Genomic DNA, 11,071 nt, shown 5'->3' on the forward strand with positions numbered 1-11,071 from the left:
TTTTTTTTAAAAAAAGACTTATTTATTTTATCACATGAGTACACTGTAGCTGTCTTCGGACACACCAGAAGAGGGCATCTGATTCCATTACAGATGGTTGTGAGCCACCATGTGGTAGCTGGGAATTGAACTCAGGACCTCTGGAAGAACAGTCAGTGCTCTTAACCACTGAGCCATCTCTCCAGCCCTTCAGTGTGCTTTTGTACCTGAATGTAACAGAATCAGCAATGATCCAAGGAAGGTTGTTAGAGTTCAGAAAAACATGTAAAGAAACACCAGTAAACATACACTAAATATTAACAGAGCAATCCTCTCCCAGAACTATCTCAGGACAGATCAATTTAAACACAATTTCCTGGCACATTCTATATATTATATCTGGGAAAGCACGAAACCAAGGCAGAAAGCCATATCCAGATCCAGGGTGCCCTGGAGACAGCACTCAGCATAGCCTTTCATCAGATTGGGTTCCAACATCCATCAAGAATAAACATGTCTCATAAATTAAGTGCAAGTATTTGTCGCAGGAGGCATGAAATCATGTTCAAGAACAATCCAGGGAACAAACTGCACTTGAGGTGAAAGGTCCTCTGCCTTTTTTTCTGGAGCCTCAAACACAATTCCTAAGTCATTGTACACCAGTGTCATTTTCTTGGCTTCGTTACAACAATTCTCCCTGACAAGAAGGTCACAGACTCTGGGATGGTTTGAATGGAAATGGCACTAATAGGCACATAGGGTATGGCACTATTTCAAAAGATTAGGAGATGTGGTTTTCTTGGAGGAAATGTGTCACTGGGGCGGGCGTGGGAGGTGGGGGAGAGGGGTGGGCATTGAGTTTTCATAAGTCCAAGCCGAGCAGTGGCTCTCACTCCTCCTCCTGCCTGTGGATCTGGATGTAGAACTCTCAGCTAGCATGTCTGCCTGCGTGCTGCCATGTTCCCCATCATGGGGATAATGCACTAAACCTCTAAAACTGTCAGCCAGCCCTGATTAAACGTTTTATAAGAGTTGCCATGGTCATGGTGTCACTTCACAGCAATAGAACACAGACTGAGACAAAGTCTAACCCTCTGGTGTAGTGAGAATTTTAGTTTCTTTAAAAACCCAATTATGTGAATATGTTTTTGTTTTGACCCCAGGTGTGATATGGGGCTGCTTCAGACTGTCCACTGCAACTAACTATAATTTGTCTCATGCTTTGGCAGGGATATGATTCTGCTGAAGATAGTTCACATTTGGAATTCTAGGGCCTCTGGAGAGGGTATATAAATGTCAGAGCCCCGAGAGAGGCTGCAGCTCTTCCCCTGCTACTGTCCCTGTTGCTGCTGCTGTTGCTGTACCTGGATTGTTGTTTCTGGTTGCTGGTTGGAGATATCTTGGCAATGAAGACTGGACTTGCCCCTAGGAACTCAATGCCCCTACTCCCCAGGAAGTAGTCTAAGGGATCTACAGCCCATTTCCCCACTTTCTCTCCTACCTAGTATCAGGGGATGGAGAACAGTGGTAGGTAGGGATATAAGAACCCAATAAAGTAGACAAAAAGTATGCCTACACTCTGAAAGTATAAGCCCCAAATGAACTGTTTTCTATAAGTTTTTTTTTTTTTTCGAGACAGGGTTTCTCTGTGTAGCCCTGGCTGTCCTGGAACTCACTCTGTAGACCAGGCTGGCCTTAAACTCAGAAATCTGCCTGCCTTTGCCTCCCAAGTGCTGGGATTAAAGGCATGTGCCACCACCACCCAGCAGTGGTCACGTTGTCTTATCACAGAAAAATAACTAAGATACTGCTTATATTGGAACAAATGGACCCCTGAACAAGCTAAGGATTTGCAAGTGGGGCTGGAGAGATAAGATGTTTACTAAAAGCACAAACAGGTCTTGTAGGGGACCAGAGTTAAGTTCCCTGCTTTCACATCAGTTGGCTTGCAACTCCAGTTCTAGTGGGAATCCAATGCCTCTGGCCTGGAAGACTACAGTCACAAGCACGAGTGCACACACACACACACACACACACACACACACACCACACACACACACACACCACACACACACATACACACAAGTGTGTGTGTGTGTGTGTGTATCTCTTAAAATCAAAATTGAGGCTGCGTGGTGGTGGCGCACGCCTTTAATCCCAGCACTTGGGAGGCAGAGGCAGGCGGATTTCTGAGTTCAAGGCCAGCCTGGTCTACAGAGTGAGTTCTAGGACAGCCAGAACTACACAGAGAAACCCTATCTCGAAAAACCAAAAAAAAAAAAAAAAAAAAAAATCAAAATTGAAAAACAAAAGGCCTGCTTCAATACTTAAGTATTCCACCCTGTAGGATAGTATTCTGTGCACGTTGGCCTTTCCGTTCATTTGAAGTCTTGTGTGCTTTAGCACTCATGTGGCTTAGACAAGAAGATCACTGCAAATTTGCGCCCAGGTCTCAAATTACCAAGCTAGAGAAACACCAAAGTGAGTTCACAGGCCGGGTTCAAAGCACACTAGGGAAATTCCTGGGAGGGGTAGGTGACTTCTATCTTAATCTTGGTTCTATCTCTCCAGATCCATTACCTTTCTGTCTCTTATTAGAAAATAATTAGCTACCAAGTGTAAAAGTAACTTTTATTATCCAGATGTAATTGTTGTCTTGGAGGCTTACTGCTGACTAAACTCACCCTTTTTTAGTTCTTTCTGAACTTCAATCTGGCTTCTCTCAGGGCCTCTGACTTAATTGCTTTGCTTGGCCTCAAACTAACTCTGGCAATATGTTCTAATCATCTGGCTCCTTCCCATTCTCTGGTTTGTTCTGTCTTCACCTGAAACAAGTCTCTGTAAAGCTGTCCTGATAAAACTACCTACTCTCCCCAACCCCCACCTCCCCCTCCCGCCTCCGTGCTGCTTTCTTAAGTGACCTCTCTTTTCTCTTCATTCTTGTTAGGATTGGGCATATCCTATCTCTGACTCATTCTGTGAATTCTTTCTCTGATTCATCGCTTTCTCTGCACCTCAGTTGGGCAAAGTTACTTTCAAACCTGTCTTCCTCCTACAAACTAACCTTACCTTCATTGTTAGAGATTAAAGATGAGTACTTAAGCGGTGGCCCAGCACTTGGGAGGCAGAGGCAGGCGGATTTCTGAGTTCGAGGCCAGCCTGGTCTACAGAGTGAGTTCCAGGACAGCCAGGGCTACACTGAGAAACCCTGTCTCGAAAAACCAAAAAAAAAAAAAGAACTAACAAATTAGGGATGATTAAGAAGAGACCAGAATCACTGAGAATGTGCTTTCTGAGAGCACAAAGAAGCTGTGTTCCAGAGATAGACATGCTGGCAGACAGACTTGGTACTATGTAAGAGTCATCCAGGTGGTTCTGGTTTTGAAGGCATGAAGGGGTCGTGGAGAACAGCTGAGGGTTGGCACTGTGAGCAGTCAGACACGGCCATTGGTGAAGTTGCAGCTTCAGTTACAGTTGATGGCCCAGGATGAAGGGGTCAGTCAAAGACATTGAGGCCTGGCACCATGAAGACAGACTATGAGAGGCTTTTGGTGAAGCCTAGTTGTAGTGGAAGACCCCAGAATATTAAAGATGCCAGTACCATGGGGTGATCACCAAGAACAGCAGCAGCAGTGGAGTAGAGTAAGCCAGAGCCTAGAGTACTAGAGAGGGCAGAGCTGGAGAAGTGACTGAAGCCCTTTGGAGGAGCACAGAAGATAATGTGTGGACCCCAGAAATTGGAACAAGAAGCTGTAAAGTTGAAGTTGCCTTGGAGACCCAATATGTTAGTGATTCTAGAACTGTGGAATATCTACCAGGGAAAGCTGCTAAAAGGGAGTGGAAGCATCCCAAGAGAAAGAATTGTGTTATAATCATCAAAGCTGAAAAGTGTTGAATATCTAAAGAGCACTTTGAGACCAGACATGGAGATGCAGAGTTCAGAGTGTGCCCAGCTCATTTTCTGTCTTGTTTTTGTCCAGTATTTCCTCACTATAGTGTTTTGGAATTGTAATATATAGTCTGTGATATTGGAAGTATGTGGTCTGCTTTTTGATTTTGATTTTATAGGGGACTACAGTTGTATGAATCTCAGAAGAGACTTTGAACTTTGGACTTTTAAACTTTATTGAGACTCTGATGTGTCTGGAGCCATCTAGGAAATTCCTGATCTGATTCACATAATCTTAGGAAAAAAGCTTTAAGAGATGGTTTTAATTGTTTTGCTAGAAAGGTGCAATAAATTAGAATCAAGAATGTGCCCACTCCTCATAAATAGTAAGTAAAAGCTGCATAATAAGAAATACAATGAGCTTTCCCACAAAAAGGAGATAAAGGTTGGGACAAATTTGTGTTCAAGGGAAAACATTCTGGTCCAAGAATGAAGTCATAGATGTGCACTATGATAAGGCAAAGCCATGTAAAAACTGTTGCTTTGAACTTATAATGAGCTTACAGTATGAAACACTGCTTTGAAGTTGTTATTGATACCTTTCTGAAACTCTGCTTTTATGTAACATTTTATTGTGAGACAATTCTTTCTTACATAGAAAACTTGTTTTAAAAAGCTCTTAAAAGGCTGGTAGTTACCACCCCCCCCCAAAAAAAATTGGCTGGTAGCAATAAAGGTGGCATAGTCATTTTCTGCTTCACCTAGAGTGTGTGTTATTTGTGTGTGACTTATTTCCTTTCCTTTCTTTTCCCTCTGGTTCAAAAGAGTTACCAAGCTCAGAACTTAAAGCCTGGCCAGCAAGGAATTCCTGGCTGACTCACCAGAGAAAAAAAGCACTAGCAATGGATTATTTTTGTAGTTCTGTAGCACTTATTTAAGCAACTTATTTAAGAAAGAGTTAAGTTTCCCCAACACTTATTCAAGCACAAAGAGTAAAGAAAAAAGAAGCCAGTGGTTTTCAGCCACTGGATGATCAACAGAGTATTCTTTTTTTTTTTTTTTTCCTGATCAACAGAGTATTAAGTTTCCAGAAGCCATTAACTTTTAGCCCCCCAGTACAGTTAGGGAGAGTTACAAGGCTGGAGATTATCAGTCTTTTAGCTTCCATCCAACTCTGTGTTTCACCTTGACTCCAAACCCCAAAAGGCTGGGGCTGGCCCCAGCAGTTAGACTATGGGGAGTTTTGAAATTAGACTAAATGTATTTTGTATTATGCTATGGCTATGTATGTCCCCCAAAGACTCATGTATTTGAATAAGCTTATGGGGGCCAGGGAGTAGAATATGGTGATTTGAATATGCTTGGACCATGGGAAGTGGCACTATTAGGAAATGTGGCCTTGTTGGAATAGGCGTGCTATTGTTGGAGAAAGTCACTGTGTAGGTAGGCTTTGAAGTCTCCTTGTGCTCAAGCTCTGCTCGGTGAGGAAGAGAGATCCTCCTTTTAGCTGCCTGTGAAAGACAGTCTCCTTCTGGCTGCCTTCAGGTCAAGATGCAGAACTCTTGGCTCCTCCAGCACCATGTCTGCCTACATACTACCATGCTTCCCACCATGATGATAATGGACTGAACCTCTGAAATGTAAGCCAGCTCCAAGTAAGTATTTTCCTTTATAAGAGTTCCCTTGGTCATGGTGTTTCTCCACCACAATGAAACCCAAACTAAGACAGTGTGTGAGGGTCATTATGTGATTTAGGCTGTAGAACTATTTCTTTTACAAATTTGGGTGCCCTTATGTATGGGGCATAGATGTTAAGAATATAAATGTTATCTTGGTGTTTTTTTTCCTTTGATGAGTATGTAGCTTCCTTCCCTATTTCTTTTGATTAGTTTTGGTTTGAAGTCTATTTTCTCAGATATTAAAATGGCTACAACAGCTTGCTTCTTAGGTCCATTTGGTTGGAAAATCCTTTTCCAACTCTTTACCATGAGATAATGTCTATAATTGATGTTATGGTGCTTCTTGTATGCAGCAGAAGGATTGATCTTGTTTTCACATCAATTCTGTTAGTTTGTATCTTTTTAATGAGAAATTGAGATCATTGACCAATGAGTGTTAAGTGTTGATTCCTGTTATATCATTGTTGTAGTAGTTGATGGTGGTGGTAGTGGTGGTGATGATGATGTGTGTGTGTCCTTTGATTTTTTTGGGTCTGTAATTTTTTATTTCCTGTGCTTCCATGAGTGTAGTTAACCTCCTTGGGTTGGAGTTTTCTGTATATACCTTGTGTAGGGTCTGTTTGTAGATAGATATTGTTTAAATTTAACTTTACCATGAAATATATTATCTTCTCCATTCATGGTCTTTGAGAGTTTTGTTGGGTTTAGAAGTCTGTGCTAGCATCTGTGACCTTAAGAGTCTGCAGCACATCTGTCCATGTCCTTCAGGCTTTTTGAGTCTCCATTAAGATGTCAGATAATTCTACTAAGTCGGCCTTAGTATGTTACTTGGCCTTTTTCCTTTGCAGCTGTTTCCTCCTCCTCCTCCTCCTCCTCCTCCTCCTTCTTCTTTGAACGTTTAGTGTTTTGATTATTATGTGGCAAGAGAACTTTATTTTCTGGTCCAGTCAACTTGACATTCTGTATGCTTCTTGTACCTTAATAGGTATCTCCTTCTTTAGATTAGAAAATTTTTCTTCTATGATTTTATTGAAAATATTTTCTGGGCCTTTGAGCTGGAATTCTTCTCTTTCCTCCATTCCAATTATTCTTGGGTTTGGCCTTTTTATAATGTCCCACATATCCTGGATGCTTTGAGTTAGGAGTTTTTCAGATTTAACATTTTGACCCATGTATTAATTTCTTCTATTGTATCTTTAACACCTGAGATTTTCTCTTCCATCTCTTGTATTCTGTTGGTGAAGCTTGCCTCTGAAGTTCCTGTTTGAATTCCTAAAATTTTCATTCCCAGAATTTTCTCCATTTTGTGTTTACTTTATTGATTCTGTTTCCATTTTTTAGGTCTTGAACAGTTTTATTCATTTCTTTCAACTGTTTATTTTTGCTTTCTTGGTTATTTTTAAGGGATGTATTCATTTCCTCTATTTTTTCCCTGAATTTCATTTAGGGATTTATTTATTTCCTCTTTAAGGACCTCTGTCATCTTCATGTAGTTGGCTTTAAGGTCTTTTGCTTGTGCTTCAGTTACGTTGGAATATTTAGGGCATGCTGGGGGGTAGGATAGCTGGGCTCTAGTGGAGACATACTGCCCTGGATGTTATTGATTTGTGTTTTTATTCTGGTGTCTAGGTACCTGGGTTTGGGATGATTATAGGTCTATCTAGATGTTGATTTCTAGATTTGTCTTTGTTGGGTATATTTTTGTTCCTTGGTTTTTGTTTTCTCTCTGGGCTTTCAAAGAATGTGGTGGCTGTGTTGCCTGTTTTCTGTCTTGCTTAGTTAGTGTGTTTACAGGGAATGCCTGCTGATATTGGAGGCTGGGATACTGGGATGAGTTCGGGGAGAAGGTCTTTGTGATTTCTAGGGGATGGGGTCAGAGAGGAAAGGAAAACCACAGCAGGTTCCTACTACAGAGCACTCGATGAGACTTGGGGGATTGGACCTCAGGAATAGTAGGAGAGGTGCCTTCAGTCTATTGTTGCTCTGGGAGGAGCATCTCTCGGGGAAGCAGAAGGTGCCTGCTTTAGTTGGAGTCTGGAACAAAGAAACAAGTGAAGAGTGGAAGGTTAGAAGGGGAAAATCTGTGGGATCCACAAGAGATTGGATTGGGGGCCAGGGAAGGCTGTGAGGGGGACTGGATCTGGAGGAATATGGAAGGTTTGCAGGCAGCCTCCCTGGCTTTCTGGCAGGCGTGGCCTGTTCTACACACGTCTATACTGCCATTAGTGTTTAATTATAGCTTTCATACTCTGTGAGATGAGGAAAGGAACTGCTGAACACAGTCTTCATTACAAATGAAGAAACTTTTAATAGTTCGTTCAAAATCTTATTAACCAGCAGGCATGAGAATCAGGATTTTTTTTTAAAGATTCTTATTTATTTATTTATTTATTTATGTCTGTGTGTGTGTCTTCTGGATAGTTTTTATACCAACTTCACATAAGCTAGTGTCATTTGAGAGCAAGGAACCTCAGTTGATTAAAAAAATGCCTTTATAAGATGTGCAGTAGGCAAACCTGTAGGGTATTTTCTTATTTAGTGACTGATGTGGGAGGGCCCAGCCCATTGTGGGTTGAACTATCTGTGGGCAAGTGTTCTGGGTTTTATGAGAAAACAGGCTCAGCAAACCATAATGAGAAAGCCAGTAAGCAGCACCCCTCCATGGCCTCCACATAAGTTCCTGCCTTCAGGTTCCTGCCCAGTTTGAGTTCCCGCTTTGGCTTCCCTCAGTGGATTGCATGTCAGGATTTGTAAGCCAACCAAACCCTTCCCTCCCCTTTTTTGTTCACTGGGTTTCATCACAGCAATAATGACTCTAAAACAGTGTGTCTGGGTGTGGGGGTGTCTGTGTGTATGTGTGTGGGCATGTCTGTGGAGGAGCTCATAAAGGCCAGAAGAGAACATTAGATCCTCTACGGCTGCAGTTACAGGCACCTGTGAGCCAACTGTGGGTGCTGGGAAGTCTTCTATAAGAGTAGTAAGTACTTTTAATTACTGAGCTATCTCTCTGGCCTGATGATATTCTTGCTCTTTCTCTTCTCTCCTTTCCTCTTTTCTTCCTCCTTCTCTTCCAGCAATGTCTCTGCCTTTTATTGTGGAGGATGGACCCCAAGGCTTTTTGCTTTCTGGGCCAGCACTGACTGTAGCACTAAGCTGTATCCTTCATCCTTGACTTCATTCCTTTTATAAGTTTCTCCCCTCCCCCCTTTTTTCAATTTATTTTTTCAATTTACTCAGCTATAAAACTCATCAGTTCGGAGATCATCATCTGTAGACCGATTAGAATGAAAATGTGAAGGTTATGAAGTAGAAACGCTTCAGCCAACTCTAAAGAGCAAGGTTCTTTCTGTGGGAAAGGTCAGGGTTGACCTCACCATGCAGATTTATTGGACTTTTCAAAGGGATGAGTTGAATTTATTGTCTTGAGGCAGTCTCATGCAGCCCAGAGTGGCCTCGCATTCTTGATCCCTCTGCCTATGCCTCCCAAATAGCACATGCTCCAGAATTGAACATTTATTATACATTTCTTTTTTTCTCTTTCTGTCTTTAAGTGGGCCAGAATCATTTAGCAAACCTGGAATTAAGAGAACATTAAGCCCGGGCGGTGGTGGTGCACACCTTTAATCCCAGCACTTGGGAGGCAGAGGCAGGCAGATTTCTGAGTTCGAGGCCAGCCTGGTCTTCAGAGTGAGTTCCAGGACAGCCAGGGCTACACAGAGAAACCCTGTCTCGAAAAAACAAAACAAAACAAACAACCAAAAAAACAAAAAACAAAAACAAAACAAAACAAAACAAAAAACCAAAGAAAACATTAAGATGATCTTCTTCATCTATAAATAATTGCCATCTATATTCAGGGAAGTACCACACAATCTGAGAAATTTAAAGTTAATCCTCAGAGTGAAATGGAATTGCTTAAAGATGGAGGTCATACCTAGCCCTCTGCTCTCTTACAGACCCCTCCTCTCTCTCTGGTAGACACAACACTTAAGTATTATTTGACCAGAGTACATTAGAGTAAGCACTAATGATAAGAGTTTGTGAATCCTGTCCTTCTAGAGGACCTTGGTTTGGTTTAAGCTCACAACTGCTTGTAACTCTGGCTCCAGAGGATCTGACACCCTTTACTGGCCTCCATGGACAGCTGTATGCATACACATGTCATACACATTTAGACACACTGTCCTAGCTTACTTTTCTGTTGCTATGACAAAGCAATGACCAACACCAACTTAGGAGAGGAAAAGGTTTATTTCATATTACACTTCTAGGTAACAATTCATCACTGAGGAAGAGCAGGGCAAGAACTTGAGGTGGGAACCTGGAGGAAAGAACGGAAGCAGAGGCCATGAATGAACAGTGCTTACTGGCCACTGGCCTGTTTCCTAGGGTTTGCTTAGTTTGTAAAATTTCCCAGACAGCGCTGCCCAGGGGTGGTATTACCCACAGACATTCCCATAGGCTAATCTGAATGAGACAATTCCTCAGTTGATTTTTGTTATTGTTGTTGCTTAAAGATTGAGTCTCGCCAGGCAGTGGTGGTGCACGCCTTTAATCCCAGCACTTGGGAGGCAGAGGCAGGCAGATTTCTGAGTTCGAGGCCAGCCTGGTCTACAGAGTGAGTTCCAGGACAGCCAGGGCTACACAGAGAAACCCTGTCTCGAAAAACAAACAAACAAAAAAAAGATTGGGTCTCACTTTATATTCCTGGCCATCCTTGAGTCCTTGAACTCTCTTTTGTAGACCAGGCATACTTTGAACTCACAGAGATCAGACTGTACCTGCCTCCTGAGTTCTGGGATTAAAGGTGCCACTATGCCCAGCCAGCACCTATGTTTGAACACTTGGTCTTCAGCTTGAGATGCTATTTGGGGGTTGTGTAATTCTAACTGTGGCCCATCTGTGAGAGGTGGGTCACTTTGGGTGGACCTTGATGCAGATACCAGCTTCTGCTTCCAGCTCAAGACCTCTGCTTCTTTACTGTCATATGAGGAGCTGCATACCTCATGCTCTTAAAGTTATAAAGGGTACTTACCCAGCGTCCACAGCTTCCTCACCAGTATCCCAAGGTACTGTAAGCCAAAGCAAACATTTCTTGTTTGGAAAAAAAAGATTCTGGTAAAAATGCTGTGATTTTTTTTCTTATTTTGGGAAAGACTGAGAGAAGACTGAAGTCTTGCTCTGTAGCCCTGCCTGGCCTGCAACTCTCTACATATCCCATGCTGGTTTTGAATTCTAAACAGTTCTTTTAACTTTTTTCTTGTTTGTTTGTTTATTTATTTATTTAATGTGTGTAAGCTTTTTATTTGCATGTGCCCAAGGGGTTCAGGAAAAGGTATTGGATCACCTGGAGCTTCCTAAATTGGATTACAAATATGAACCTCTAACCCAGGCCAGGCATGCTGGTGTACTCCGTTAGTCTCAGCACTCAAGACAGATCTCTGAGTTCAAAGAATGTCATAGAGAGACCCTGTCTCAAGAAGAAGAAGAAGAAGAAGAAGAAGAAGAAGAAGAAGAAGAAGAA

The 11,071-nt window shown here is 42.1% G+C and overlaps 1 protein-coding gene across 1 annotated transcript in view; it reads left to right on the forward strand.

Annotated features, from left to right (window-relative positions):
* The window catches only part of LOC114619890 (10 kDa heat shock protein, mitochondrial), a 55,667-nt gene that overhangs the window by 15,159 nt on the left and 29,437 nt on the right, over positions 1-11,071 (forward strand). The gene's annotated exons all lie outside the window — the stretch shown is intronic.

The sequence above is a fragment of the Grammomys surdaster genome, unplaced genomic scaffold, assembly GCF_004785775.1.
Source record: "Grammomys surdaster isolate TR1022 unplaced genomic scaffold, NIH_TR_1.0 165, whole genome shotgun sequence".
In the NCBI taxonomy this organism is placed as follows: domain Eukaryota; kingdom Metazoa; phylum Chordata; class Mammalia; order Rodentia; family Muridae; genus Grammomys; species Grammomys surdaster.